The following is a 13,687-nucleotide window of genomic DNA, read 5'->3' as shown; positions in this document are numbered from 1 at the left end:
TGACAGCAGTCAACACCAGCCTCAACTGCTTGGCATTTAAAACGGCGCCACAGTCCCGCTGCATGTAATTACAGTGGCTGTACGGGCCAAAATTCACTTCAATACGCAACCACATCACAAAAAGTGCAAAAGTCCGAAACATCTCATTTTATCCGGCCAATGTGTATCTATGTCAGCCAACATTTATGCACCTGGCAAAGTTTAGACCAGAAGAAAGATGTAAAAGAGCATGTTGCTTAAGCCCTGTATCTGTCGTGAGGAGTATGGCGTTGGCCGTGGAGTCTCAATATATCCTATCATAGCCAAATGAGTCATGGGGAGTATAAACCCGAGGAGTGAACAAGTGGTCTAAATAGTTTGTTGAAAGCTCGGCTGTGTTGTTTATCATGTGAATGACGTTCTCAACGCTGGTTGAAAGTTGACACAGCTCCCCGTGGAGGAGATACTCACCATCTGACCTGCTCCATGTGATATCGAGCTGAAGGGAGAAAAGGTCACACAAACAACCCAAGATGATCCAGCAGCCAAAGCTTTGCAAAGCGTCAAACAGCAAGACAGCCGGAGTATCAGATTTAGCCTGCAGGTATATGTATTTGTATACACTTCCCAAACAGAGGGGAGCTCTCTACAGAAGATAAAGTAGTTTGTGACTATGACTCACACCTGCTGGGAAACGGCACATATTCTGTTACCACTGTTCCAACATGCTTGGCTCATGGAGTCCTTGTCTCGAAAGAGAGAAGAAAAAAAACACAGCATCCAGTACAATCAAACCTTTGGCAAACAGAACTTAGCTTGAATGTCCTTACCGATAGCAGTCACATGTCTATCAAACCGTGTTCTTGCATTGTATACACAGTGTGGCAGTTCCTCAGACAGAATACAAGTGTTTGAAGCGCCTTATAAAATCTGAGCGGCAGGGAGAAATCTTTACAGATAAAAGGCTTTGCTGAATCAAAGCAAGTTACCGTGACAGGCCTAAGCCAACAGAATTCCTACAGCCTAAAATCTAATCGCCAACTATTACAAACAAGTCTCAGGGGAAGATAATAATAGGTGTGCATATTCTGGTTATTTTATTCCTATCAGTGATTAGATCACTAAATGTAACATCTGAAAATAGTACACAGCAGTCCCATTAGCCGAAGGACTCCAGATGCAATTTTAGGGACATTTTTTGCTGCTTTATTTCCAAACCTTTCAAAATAAATATGATAAAATCCCATAAGTCGTTCTCTTCTGGAAACATATAGATGTATATGCCCTTGCAGCAAAGTTTTTTTTACTTTAAGAAAAATTACCTTACAGTTAGTATTGTAATGTGGTCATTAATTGAACTTATTTGGTGTATATTGCAATTTCAAAAAGTGTTATATCTGTTTTAAAATGCACTTAATCTAAAGTCTACCTCACTACCTAAGGCCACATTCCTGTATCGATTCCAACTGGTCTTCAACACATTATATGAGTTGAAGCCAAGGACTGTTGAAACCAATTCAAATTACAATCTAAACTTATTATCACAGTGTCACACACAGTACACTGTGAAAGAATCACCACAGTGTTATGCAGGTTAAGTACATTGAGATCATTGTTGTTGAAGTGAGAGAAGTGTGATCAGATAGAAACCATAAGCTCTAAATGGCAGCAAGAACTAGGGCTGGGCAATATAAATGGCATTCTAGATATTATCTAGACAGTTATCCTGAATACAATACCCAATTTCACTAATTTCACTCCCACTTTATGTCTCATAAGAAGCACAAAACAAGACACAGGTGTGAAAAGAAAGGTGGAAGTTAATAGACATAATATTAGGATGGTTTGGTTTGCAGAAAATATAATTACAAAATTCCATTCTATTTGCCATGGGATAATTGTGACAAAGGGTGGTAAAGCAATCTCTTTCATTACCTCATGCAGAAGTTGTGTTGCATTAATAAAAGTATTAATTGTGTCAACATTTTGAATATGTTATCCCAATGCATTTTTTCATAAGAAGAAAAGAAAAATGCATTTTACATTATTCTAAAGCAAAAAACTGGTAAATAGCATATTTCATAAATTCCTGTTAATTTGGTTTGAAATAGGTATTCAGAAATCTGAGTATTGGCTGAGTAGCCTCAGGAGTTTACCAGGGTCGAAACGTGTGAACAGAGAATGTACACAAAAATTATTTCATACCCCTCGCACAAACATCCACTTTCTCACATTCTTCAAGAAAGCAGACTTCAAAGACCAGGAAATGTTGACAGTATTTTTGCCTAATTTCCTATCTGTGGGCGTCAACAGAACTTGACACTTTCAACTTGGAAACAAACCCCTACGTTTCCCAAACTTTTCTTCAATGACATTTCAGTTTTATGAATGATGCCAAAACCTCAAGATGAGCGCTATTACCTTTGATCAGAATGCAATTTGAGTTTTTTTTCTTTATTTGACTGTCCTACCTTACTTACTTGGCAACATCCACATAATCTCTTATGTTAATAAATCTGTTCCTCGTACAAATCGATGGTTTCGCGTTGTTCATCTTGGAATATCTGTATTTTTGAACTGCATTGTGATTGCTGGTATCTTGTTTTGTATATTGCGATAATTAAACTGTGTGAATAGCGTCATGTAAAGGCAATTATCCTGGCCGTTCAACTTAAATCAAACCCCGAAAGACCATTATTGCACATTATATCCAATATGCAATTTCATAACGAGCGTAAAATTTGTGTGCGATGCACCTCGAAAAACGATGCCAAAGGGGTACCCTGTGCATTAAAAAGTGACGGCCAGGGGCGTTGACCGAGTGTCAATAAGTGACGAGTCGGGAGAGAGAATGTGTTGGCAAAAAAAATCAGTCAGACTGTCAAATCTTGAGCAATATGCCCGTTATTATAAAAGCTATTGTGACTTTTACCCCTTAAAAGTGTTTTAGGAATTTTCAAACTTCGTTGTATTTCTAAGTTGCTAGTAAGGGCCGTCTGTGCTGATTTAAAAACAATGATCCACTACCTGAACCTGAATATTGCTTTTCCAGCATGTCACATTGTAAATGTTTCATTTCTAAAATTTTGTGTGACTTTGTAAAACGTTTCTTTTAAACATAAATTTAAAATCCTGATCTGACTTCCTTAAGACCAACTATTCAATGCGAGAACCCACAGACTAGTCCTTTATGAAAATATGTTGTCTTCTACAAGCATAACTCTGGCTGTCAAAAAGATCGCTTTCAGTGTATAAAATCCCATTTAAGGCCTCGGAGCTGCTCGAAGCCCAACACACCACCGGCATGCCAGTGAGATAGTCGACTGGGTCCCCTTCATGAGGGCCTGTTCCCCTGACAGAGCACAGAGCTCTCGACTTTAATTTGAAATTGATTACAGCCACTCATAACGTATGCTGAAATATGAGCTCAAAATGAGCGCTCTGAATGAGGAACAGAACTTGGCAAGTCAGAAAACCAGATTCAACTCTGAAATACAGAGAGGGGGTGGGGGTAAGAGCCATGGATTCCAACCAAGTTAAACTCCAATACTGTGATTTTGCTATGCAGATATATGTCTTTCCTCAATTTAAAGTTGTCTCGAAAACATGTTTTTTCTCAAATGTGCATTTCAAACTCTGACGCAGACGTTCTTAGCCTAGGGTTCAAAAGAACTATTCTGTTCTCAATAACAGGTTTATGTCTGTTATGGTAACTTAAAAAGTGATCTGCATCATCACAAGAGTTATTTCAAATTTTAAGTCTGAAAGTTCAAATTGTTCAACCAGCAAGAAAAGGATTCAACGTTAAGATTCGACACAAATTATAGACATGCTGTCACAAACAATTAAAAATGAAATCTAAAGCAAGTGCGTTTAAAGCACAGTTTACATGCAGATACAAGTTGAAATATGCTTATGAAAGTACACTACACATGCGAGAACAATGCATTCATTTAAACCAGGCACAGTGTTTGCTCGGATAAAACTGAAACCAAATAATGCCAAGTTCTTGTGTGCATCCTGCTATACTAGAGTTAATAATTATGAGATTAGAACATATAAATATTATACAATTTCCAAAACATATGGTGTATGTTCAGACTAGAGAACGACCACAGACAGATCGCACATATTTGCTCCCCATGCTTGAATCTTGAATACTTACATTCTTGATGGGGATGATTACTTGCATATGTTTCCAATTAAAAAAAACAATAATATCAGGGCTACTTAAAAAAAAAAAAGCCACTATAGAAAAACAAAACAATAAAACACTTTGATAACATTTTATTGTCATATAGCATATAGCTTTTAAATCATTTCAATACTAAGAATAAGAGAAAATACCTAAATTACTTTAGATTACTATTAATTTTGATTAAGTTTTCTCACTTTCTAATAACATAAGAATTGACAATGGACAATATTGTAATTTTTCTCATCCACCACCCTCAGTTTTTGACAAGAAAGCGTATGGCATAATCACATACATAAGACATTATCCCGAACAACATGTAGAAACAACATAGAGCCAAATAACGGTGATGTTTGTCAACTCCACAATGCATTTCAACCAAGAAACCAATATAATCAACAAGTCCCTAAACTGCATGTTACGAACTAACTTCATATCAGTGGGCAACTTTAACATTTAAAGAGTTAACGCATACAGTTTTAGACGTGCGATCCAGTTTATCCTCATTATAATCCAGGCGCAACAAACAACATGACCTTCCTTCGGTCACAAAAACTTTCCTCTTTTAATATCATACCGTTCCTAACACCTTCAACAGTTTCCCCAAGCTAAGCCCGTCGTGTCTTTCTGGTTAATGCTTACCTTACTTTTCTTCAAACATTAAACGAGCATTTTGAAGCGGTTCCTCTCCATTGCTTCGCCTGTGCTTTAACTTCGCAGTAAAGTCTGTCCAGTGATGCGCTGATCCCATTGGAGAAGAGCTCCGTCACTACACGCCTGGACTTCCTGTCGTGGGCGTGTTCCCAATGGCAGACTCCATGCTTTTAGATCGTACTATGTTTTTAAGTATGATTTATCTCTACTTTAGCTGTAGCTGTCCTGTAGCTCAGTGGTAAGAGCAAGGTTGTGGGTTAGATCCCAGGGGATTGCAAATACCACTGTAAAATGTATAAGAAAAGGCAATGAAAGTCGCTTTGGATAAAAGCGTCTGCCAAATGCATAAATGTAAATGTAATGTAAATGTACTGCCTGGAATAGCTTAAGTTATGGAAGTGCTACTGTACATTTTCACCAATATCATGTAAATGTCACAGTATTATTAAGATACAGCAATTGCATAAAAAAAAATGGAAACCAGAGTTTGCAGAAATGTGATCCATTTTGTGACCACACACTTTTTGTGATTTATTGCTTTCTACATATAATAATCCTACATATTGTAAAGAACATTCTGTGAAATGATTGTCCAGTCGCAACATTTGCAGGTTTGATATGTCAGGAATAATTGACGACGGGCCGTTCAATTAGCGAAAGTTAATGCACACCCCGCCGTTTCACCTCGGGTGTGCATTAACTTTCGATAATGGAAAGGGCAGGAGTCAATTATTCCGCTAATACCACGGTTACCACATCACAAGTAATTTTTTAGGTGTTTTATTTCAAGAGATTTGTTATGTTTGCCGCTCTTCTAATGCTACTGTGAGTGGGGGACTAGTTTCTCATCCGAAGCTTCCGGTTATTCCAAAACGTCATTTTAAAGGATTTGAGAAAGAGCGCGCATGCACACGTGATAGTAATGACAAAACCCTGTGAACAAGTAGGCTTTTCAAAATTTACAAATTACATTGTTAGCATTTTATAGTTATAAGCATGATGTTAAGAAAAACGAGTATTCAATCGATGTTTATTTATTCATTTAGTGCCAGCTAAAGTTCTCGAAGTTGCATAGAAAGCTCGCAGGTGGTTATTAAAAGCGTTTGCTCCCCTCTCTTTCTACATCTTCAGCAGACGTATTTTTTGTTTAAAGCCAATCGTTGAACACATTTACTATTACACATTTACTATTATTGTTTGGTGTTTTTTCAATTTCTATCTTGTCTAGTTGTTCTTCACTGACCGTTGTATGACGTTTGGTAATGTGGGCTGCCTTTGATGTTCGCTATCTTTTTTTTCATCTTCTGCACTGTCAAGTATAGCTTTCGCCCAATTGCAGAAATTTCCTTTATTCCCATAAATATTAAAAGTTATTTCTGGAAATTTAAATCGTCTTCAATGTTGTTTGTGGTGAGTAGCTACAGTTTAAATCGTTATGACGATTAAACTTTGCGCAGTGATATCGAACTGTAATTCGGTCGACAGATCTGGAACTACTTCATAGGTGTGCGTTTGACTGAAAAGTAACGCCCACCTGTGCGAACCTTCGTCAGCCAATCAGAATCAAGCATGCCACAGCCCCGTGGTATAATCCCAGATAATAACTTCTTAAAACTAATAACTAATGTAACCTGGATGCAGCAAATCATTTTGACAGGCTTTGATCACACTGTCTGGGCTTATTTCTACGAGATAAACCGGTTATCTGTACATTATCCCTTACTGAACAAAGACACGTTATCTCATTATATAATTTTAACACTTAAGCCTGGGTTTCACAGACAGGGTCATAAATATTACAGTGATTGTTACAACAATTTAACTACTGGCCAATATAAGTTACTTACATCAAAACCAAAAATATAATGACTTTATATATACAGTAAATAAAATCCCATATTAATTTCTTAAGATTTTACAATATAAAAATAACTGTATTAACAATTGTATATTTGTTTAACACAATGGTAAACATTGCAATATTTTGTATTTAGAGATTTTTTTAGAGTTTTATGTTTAGATACATTTATGCTAATTGAATTAAGATGATGAAGAAATTAGACTTCAATACCTATCTGACTTGCATTTACGGTAGGGCTGTCATGATATCCAATTTATACTGCACGGTTATCATTGTCAAAAGACTTCTGGAATGATGCTATTACTATATGTTTATTTAAAACAATCTATTGTTAATCTTAAATTATGTTTATTCAGTTTTTCTCTCTTTTTTTTGCTAATAAATCCCATTCAAAATATGAGTATAGTGAGGAGGAGAGAGTTTGTAATTATTGTGGCTCTTAATGCAAAAGATTAAACAAGTGCTGAATTATCTGCAGTATATTATCATGTGTAAAATTAAAACATTATCAATAATCATGCTTTAATGTCACTATTATTGGGAATACCTATTTGTAATAGTGCTCACACACACACACCTTTCATTTCACAAACATGTTCTATTTTATGTAATGTTTAGGATAAATCTGAAATACCATACAGTACATTACAAATGCAAGACAACAGAACGTAAAGTCTGAAAAAGATACAATTTAATCCAAGTCTTGAACATTTCTAACCTTTGTTCATCGATTAAAAATAACTTTGCCCATGTTGGACATTCTAAAACTTTTCATTAAAATAACTTTAAGTAACTTACAGAAAAATCTACAAAGTCAGGCCATTAGACATACTGTATATTTTATTTTTATTTTCACTTCAGCACCGCAGCTTGCTAACACATACAGTATCTTCAGGCTTTGAAAAGATTGTATCAGTAAATTCAAGAAAGATTTTTGGATAATTTGACAAACCGTGAATAACCTCAGCTTCACCCTTTGTTAAAATGGGTGGAGTCTTGATTTAGAGATTCTGGTCTTGATTTGGCTGGTGAACAAGTGCTGTTTCTAGTCTTCTCGGTTGTACACGTCTTTCTAACAAAACCCACCAAACTTTACCAATAATACTTCATTTCACCATTTTTTGTAAAGCATAGGATAACTGGAACAGTTCTTGCAAACCTGTTTTCAAGAGTTACTGTAAATGACTGTCAGATAAGAATCAAATCACCAGCTTAGACTAATGTTTCATTTGGTACAATTATAAGCACTCTGTGACCAACAAAATCTGTCCATTTCCGTTGGTTATCCTATAGTGTGCTCCATCATACAAGAATACTTAGAAATGGCTCAGTCTATTAAAAAGCTCTATACCCACAGGAGGAATAATAAACCAATGGGAACTAAGTGTGGTTTTCCTTTCTTTAAACCATCAGTATAAACTTCGCTCACATTGCCAAGATGAAATATAATGGAATACTGTTTTAAGGGAGCCATTCTTTTGCTGTTTTTGAAGCTTTGATTATGTTTTTTGAGTGTTTAACAATGGATCTTCATGTTTCTAATTTCAAAAAACGCTTTATATTTCACACATTTCAAGTCTATTGTTCACTGCTGTTCCTCTGCTAACAAAACGACTGGATTTATTCAGGTATATTTAAAAGTCCCTCCTTCCGAAACACTCTGATTGATAAACTCAACTCAACTCAACTTTATTTATATAGCGCTTTTTACAATTTTAATTGTTAAAAAGCCGCTGTACATGAGACACATTTAATACAAGTATGAATTCGAAAGCAGCCCCCCCGGCCAGGCAGATAGTGCAAAACAATATGCAAACGGTGGTGAGGAACCCAAAACTCCCATCGAGAAAAAAACCCTCAGGGGAACCCAGGCCCAACCAGGGGATTCCAGTTCCCCTCTGGCAATAGCTGCTGCCTCTGCACAAGCTCAACAGTGCTTGCACAACAAGGCTTAATAAAATATAAAAATGAAGGATTTAAGATTATCATTAACAATCTAATAGCATTTTAAATGTTGTAGGAAAAACAAAGTTGTCGCGTCCTTTATCCAGCTCTATCCTCTTAGCTCTTTTCAGGTCACCGCTTCCATTCTCAGCTCTGCCATCAGGTCTGGGCATGAACTGCATCCTGCGGTAACCTTGGAACAAAGAGACAAGACTTGCTGAGAGTAGAGTACTGTTCTGCACGCTTTGATGCAACAAGTACATCATTTGTTGTTGGATGTGTTCCTGGTTCCGGTTGATCTAAATAATGCAGCCTAAATCCTCTGAGGATTAATATTATGGAGGTATAGTGTATGCAAGATTAAAAAGATGAGTCTTTAGTCTAGATTTAAACTGACAGAGTGTGTCTGCCTCCCGGAACGTGCAGGATGACAGAGTACTATCGAATACAACACCAAGATTCTTAGCTGATGACGAAGATTTTATGGAGCATCCGTCAATCGTTAAGCAGTATTCTTGGTTGTTACACATTGCAGTTTTCGGTCCAGTAAGTAGCACTTCTGTTTTGTCCGAGTTTAGTAGTAAAAAATTGTTACTCATCCACATTTTTAAGTCAGCTATGCAATCCTTTATTCGATGAAACTGCTGAGTTTCATTAGGCTTCGCGGAAATATAAAGTTGAGTATCATCAACATAACAGTGAAAGCTAATTCCGTGTCGCTTTATTATATCTCCTAGAGGTAGCATGTATAAAGCGAAGAGCAGAGGCCCCAAGACTGAGCCCTGTGGTACACCGTACCACAGGTCTGTTGTGATTGGCTCCCCGCTTAGAGGGTGTGTGAAGATGTCCCAACCATACCATATCAGCAAGCTTCAGATTCTCAGGCTGTTGTGGTCGGTCAGTCCTCCTCTCAGTGCAAGCGTATTCATAAACTTTTAGCAATAAACAGTAACAATGGCGTCCACTTCACTTTATTGGTTAAAAACATGCGGATCGATGTGTAACGGAGGTCTGCTGTTCAAACATAAATCTTTGTTATAGATCGCAATTGTTTCCCCTACTTTTTTGAGGGAAATGACACCGGACTGATTGCCATGAGACCAGTTATATTAATTAACAGTAATAACAGGAGACTATAACCAGGAGACATTTGCAAGCAGTACTTCAGACAACGTTTCAAAGAAGTGTTTTAGAGGTAAGCGCACACACAATATCAGTGTATTACTCAGAACAGCTTTTACAGCCGATGTTAAAGTCATGAAGCTGTTATTTGACCGTTAGTTATCTTAGAATGTGTGTAGCTGAATTCTTATCACCAGCTGTAGGACTGTAATGAAAGGGAAAGTTTAGTGCGTAGCTAGTTTAGTGAGTATTCCTTTGGGCTGAGATTATTAAAAGCACACGTTATAGTGACTGTCGTTTGTAAAAATCTGCTGTGCCCCAGTATAAGTATCAAGTTTTAGTAATAATTTTCCTTTTTGTCAGTTAATTCATATACACTGATAATCCCGGAAAAACGGATCTAATGTATATGCAACATATTAACCCAATTCGTAGTCCCACATTAATCCGTATTTGAGCGCGATTGGCTGTGTCCGAAATAGCCCACTATACCCTAATAAAGACACTATTTGAGAGCACATCCATTTTCGTGGTGTCCGAATTCATAGTGGACATTATTGAGTGTACAATCCCATGATGCATCATAACAACAAGTGCACAAACGATGTACACTCACGGCTAGCTGCTAGGTAACGGGAGAGGGTCTGGAAATGTTGTGTTGGTTAGCACCGGTTGATCTGCAAAACTTCTGGAGGGACAGAATGACAGAATAAGTGGTTGAAGTTTATTTTTAACAAGATCCCCATTGATTTTGACCTAAACATGAAACGAAGTAGATGTTTTGCAAAGCAGTACATTATAAAAATATGACCAGTAAGTCATGATAATGTATGATTTTACATAACTTTCCCTTATTAAGTTTACAGCAATTCATAATTTACAATGAAACATTCTGGCATGCGAACATTCTGACTTTTTATCCAAAGCAACGTACAGGAATGCTGGATTTCCATCCTTAACGGTGACTTTCCATTGACATAATAAGGGATATAATGTGCAAACTGCATATTCTGTCCCCTAACTCCACCCCTAAACCTAACCATAACAAAACATGTGTATTGTACATAAGCAGCTCTGCTTTAAATCACTATAAATCAGATTGCATCGTGGGTATTAAAAGTTTAACTGAACAGAGAATTACATTTCTTGCTGGAAATTCACAGAGCAGTGCAATACCATTTTATTTGCACAGCATGTTGACATTAATGACAATGCATACACAGAATGAGGACATTAATGTTTTCTAACAAATTCTTCTTTAAGAGGTTGGAATATTTTATCCTTTCAAAGGTGTGTATTTAAGGACACAAGCGTTAACTTGTTGTTTTGACTTCTTAATGTGTTCCAAGAAGGCCTCATCCCTTAAGGTAAATACATTTAAGCAATCATGTATCAAACTACAGCTTGTGTAATAATCATTAGCACAATCATTCTCATATTAGACGTCACAATACAACACTCAGTTTAGAACAAAATGAGTTTGATTTTCCTTTAGGCCTTACAGAGAAGGCATATTTTGCATGGTCCCTTATATGTTTTCTTTGAGCTAATGATAATATAAGCTAAAGCATAAGATTTGCGCTGGACAGAGCAATGCATAAACTGGAACTGATGGAGAAATGTTCCCATCTTATTCAAATCAGTCATAATCAATCCAGCTCCATACCAGTTTTTTATAATGTCACTCCCAACTCGCTGGTGAAAAAAGCCAATCAGAGAGAAAGGAAATTCCATGGTAAAAAACAATTATGACAGGAAAGACATCATTATATTTATTTCAAATATTTTGTGTTCCTCATTTGATAAAGTAGTCTTCCACATTCTATTATTTCTCATTGACATTATGGGCTACAATCAAACTATTGTTTGCTCGTTGTCTTTCTGTTACATTTATGGGTAACACTTTACATTAAGGTACCTTTTATGAAGCATTTATAAATGTGTTCATTAATGATTAATAAGTCATTAACAAATGAAAGTGAAAGTGAAGTGATGTGAGGCCAAGTATGATGATCCATACTCGGAATATTGCTCTCCATTTAACCCATCCAAGTGCACACACACAGTAATGAGTAACTCAAAACACGTGAACAACACCGAAGGCAGCAGACCATTGCTGCGCAGAGGTGTAAAGTACTTGAGTCATTTTAATTGATTACTCTACTTAAGTATTATTTTAGGGGATCTGTACTTTACTTGAGTACAATTAAAAATGAACACTTGTACTTTTACTTCATAACATTTATAAAGAAAAAAAGTACTTTTTACTCCTTACAATTTTATTTATACTCATCAAGGTACTCATTTTTGGAGTCCCACTTTCCTCTATCTTCCCTTACTACTAAAGAACCAACTGAATTGTTCTGATAACCAGTTTAATTTAAATGTTATTAATTCAGCCAATGAGAATCGTTTTAACATCCAATGAAATTGGCCGGACATGTCCATTGGTCATTTTGGTACATCATTTTCCAGAATGCACAGCACCTTGCTTGACCTGTGAAAAATAATCAGTGGAAGAAAATGGAGGAACACGATTCAGCTGCTAATACGGTTCAAAACCCGACACATGATCAAGAGCACCCGTGGCCTTCTTATACTGGAATGAATAAGGATTTGTTTAAGATGAAGTGTTTTCGTTGTCTGTCACTCACCAAGGAAATATCTGCCTATCTTGACTCTTACAATTTTGAAAATCAGCTTCTGTTGAAGTTACACCAGAGGTTTTACAACCTTGATTAGCATGATGCATATTATAATAGGCATGTCTTGTAGTGTGATCAAATTAGCAATTAAATACAATAAGTTCTAAAGCAGGATGAAACAATGCATGTGGTTCATTCACTTCATATTGTGAAAGATTGAATGCTTGAACATGAATTTCTATAGTTTTATAGTTAAATTACTTTTACTCAAGTAAAATTTTAATGTTGTACTTTTTTACTTTTACTCAAGTATGTTTCTGGCCAGTAAAATATTCACTCAGTACTTGTACTTTCACTTGAGTAACATTTTTGAGTACTCATTACACCTCTGCAGCGCTCGGGGAGCAGTTAGGGGGGGACGGTGGCTTGCTCAAGGGTCTCACCTCAGCCGTGGTATTGAAGGTGGGGGAGGTTGCTGATCATTCACTCCCCGCACCTACAAACCCTGCTGGTACTGAGGCTTGAACCGGCAACGTCTAGGCCACGACTGCAGAAATATGAGCAGGAATAAGAAAAACAACATAACACCCTACAGTGTCCAGTCCGATAACCTATATTGCAAACAACATCAAGATAATAATGAATCTGCTTTCGAGTCAAATAAATAATAAATAAATACATTTATCAAGCATTTGTAACACTTGAGTTAAAAATAGCTCACTATTTGGCAAGTATTTCGTTAGAATCCCTCTTTTTTTTGTGTATGTATTTGTAAATGACTTATTTATCATTAATGAATACATTTATAAATGCTTTATAAAGGGTATCTCAATGTAAAGTGTTACCCATTGATGCAGGCAAATGCTTGAAGCATCCTGATGAGTTTTTCCTCACTACTGCAGAACTATTTATTTCTGCACAGGTCAGAGAACTTTTACATGTATTTGAGCTTCAGTCAGGTGGGTCTGTTTCGCAAACTAATGCAGAGACATCCGATCTAACAAAACACATCTTAATATCAGGTAAAACAGGCTCAGTTGATCTGTGATGTCCATTTGTGCTGGTTGTATCTGTTTTACATTTTGAAGGAAAAGGTGTATGCATGTCCCTATATCTCTCAAAAGAGCAGCAGACTGATACGTTTTCAGTGCAATGTATTTGTGTTCGGCCAATTTACACGCGTGTGAAAAGCAGTAATAAACTTAATTAAACTTTAGCAAGTAAAATCACCCCGTATTCCAATTTTCACATGTTATTAAGCAGCACAACTATATTCAATGGTGCTCA

At 36.6% G+C, this 13,687-nt stretch overlaps 1 protein-coding gene across 1 annotated transcript in view; it reads right to left on the bottom strand.

The window, feature by feature from the left end:
• The window catches only part of il11ra (interleukin 11 receptor, alpha), a 28,395-nt gene extending 23,479 nt beyond the window's left edge, over positions 1-4,916 (bottom strand). The window contains exon 1 of the mRNA XM_056736672.1: positions 4,817-4,916. The gene's annotated coding sequence lies outside the window, so the exon portion shown is untranslated. The remainder of the gene's footprint in view (positions 1-4,816) is intronic.
• Between the last annotated feature and the right edge of the window lie 8,771 nt (positions 4,917-13,687).

Source organism: Triplophysa dalaica, chromosome 22 (genome assembly GCF_015846415.1).
Source record: "Triplophysa dalaica isolate WHDGS20190420 chromosome 22, ASM1584641v1, whole genome shotgun sequence".
In the NCBI taxonomy this organism is placed as follows: Eukaryota; Metazoa; Chordata; class Actinopteri; order Cypriniformes; family Nemacheilidae; genus Triplophysa; species Triplophysa dalaica.
The sequence above is the reverse complement of the archived record's forward strand: the minus strand, read 5'-3'. Positions and strand labels throughout refer to the sequence as shown.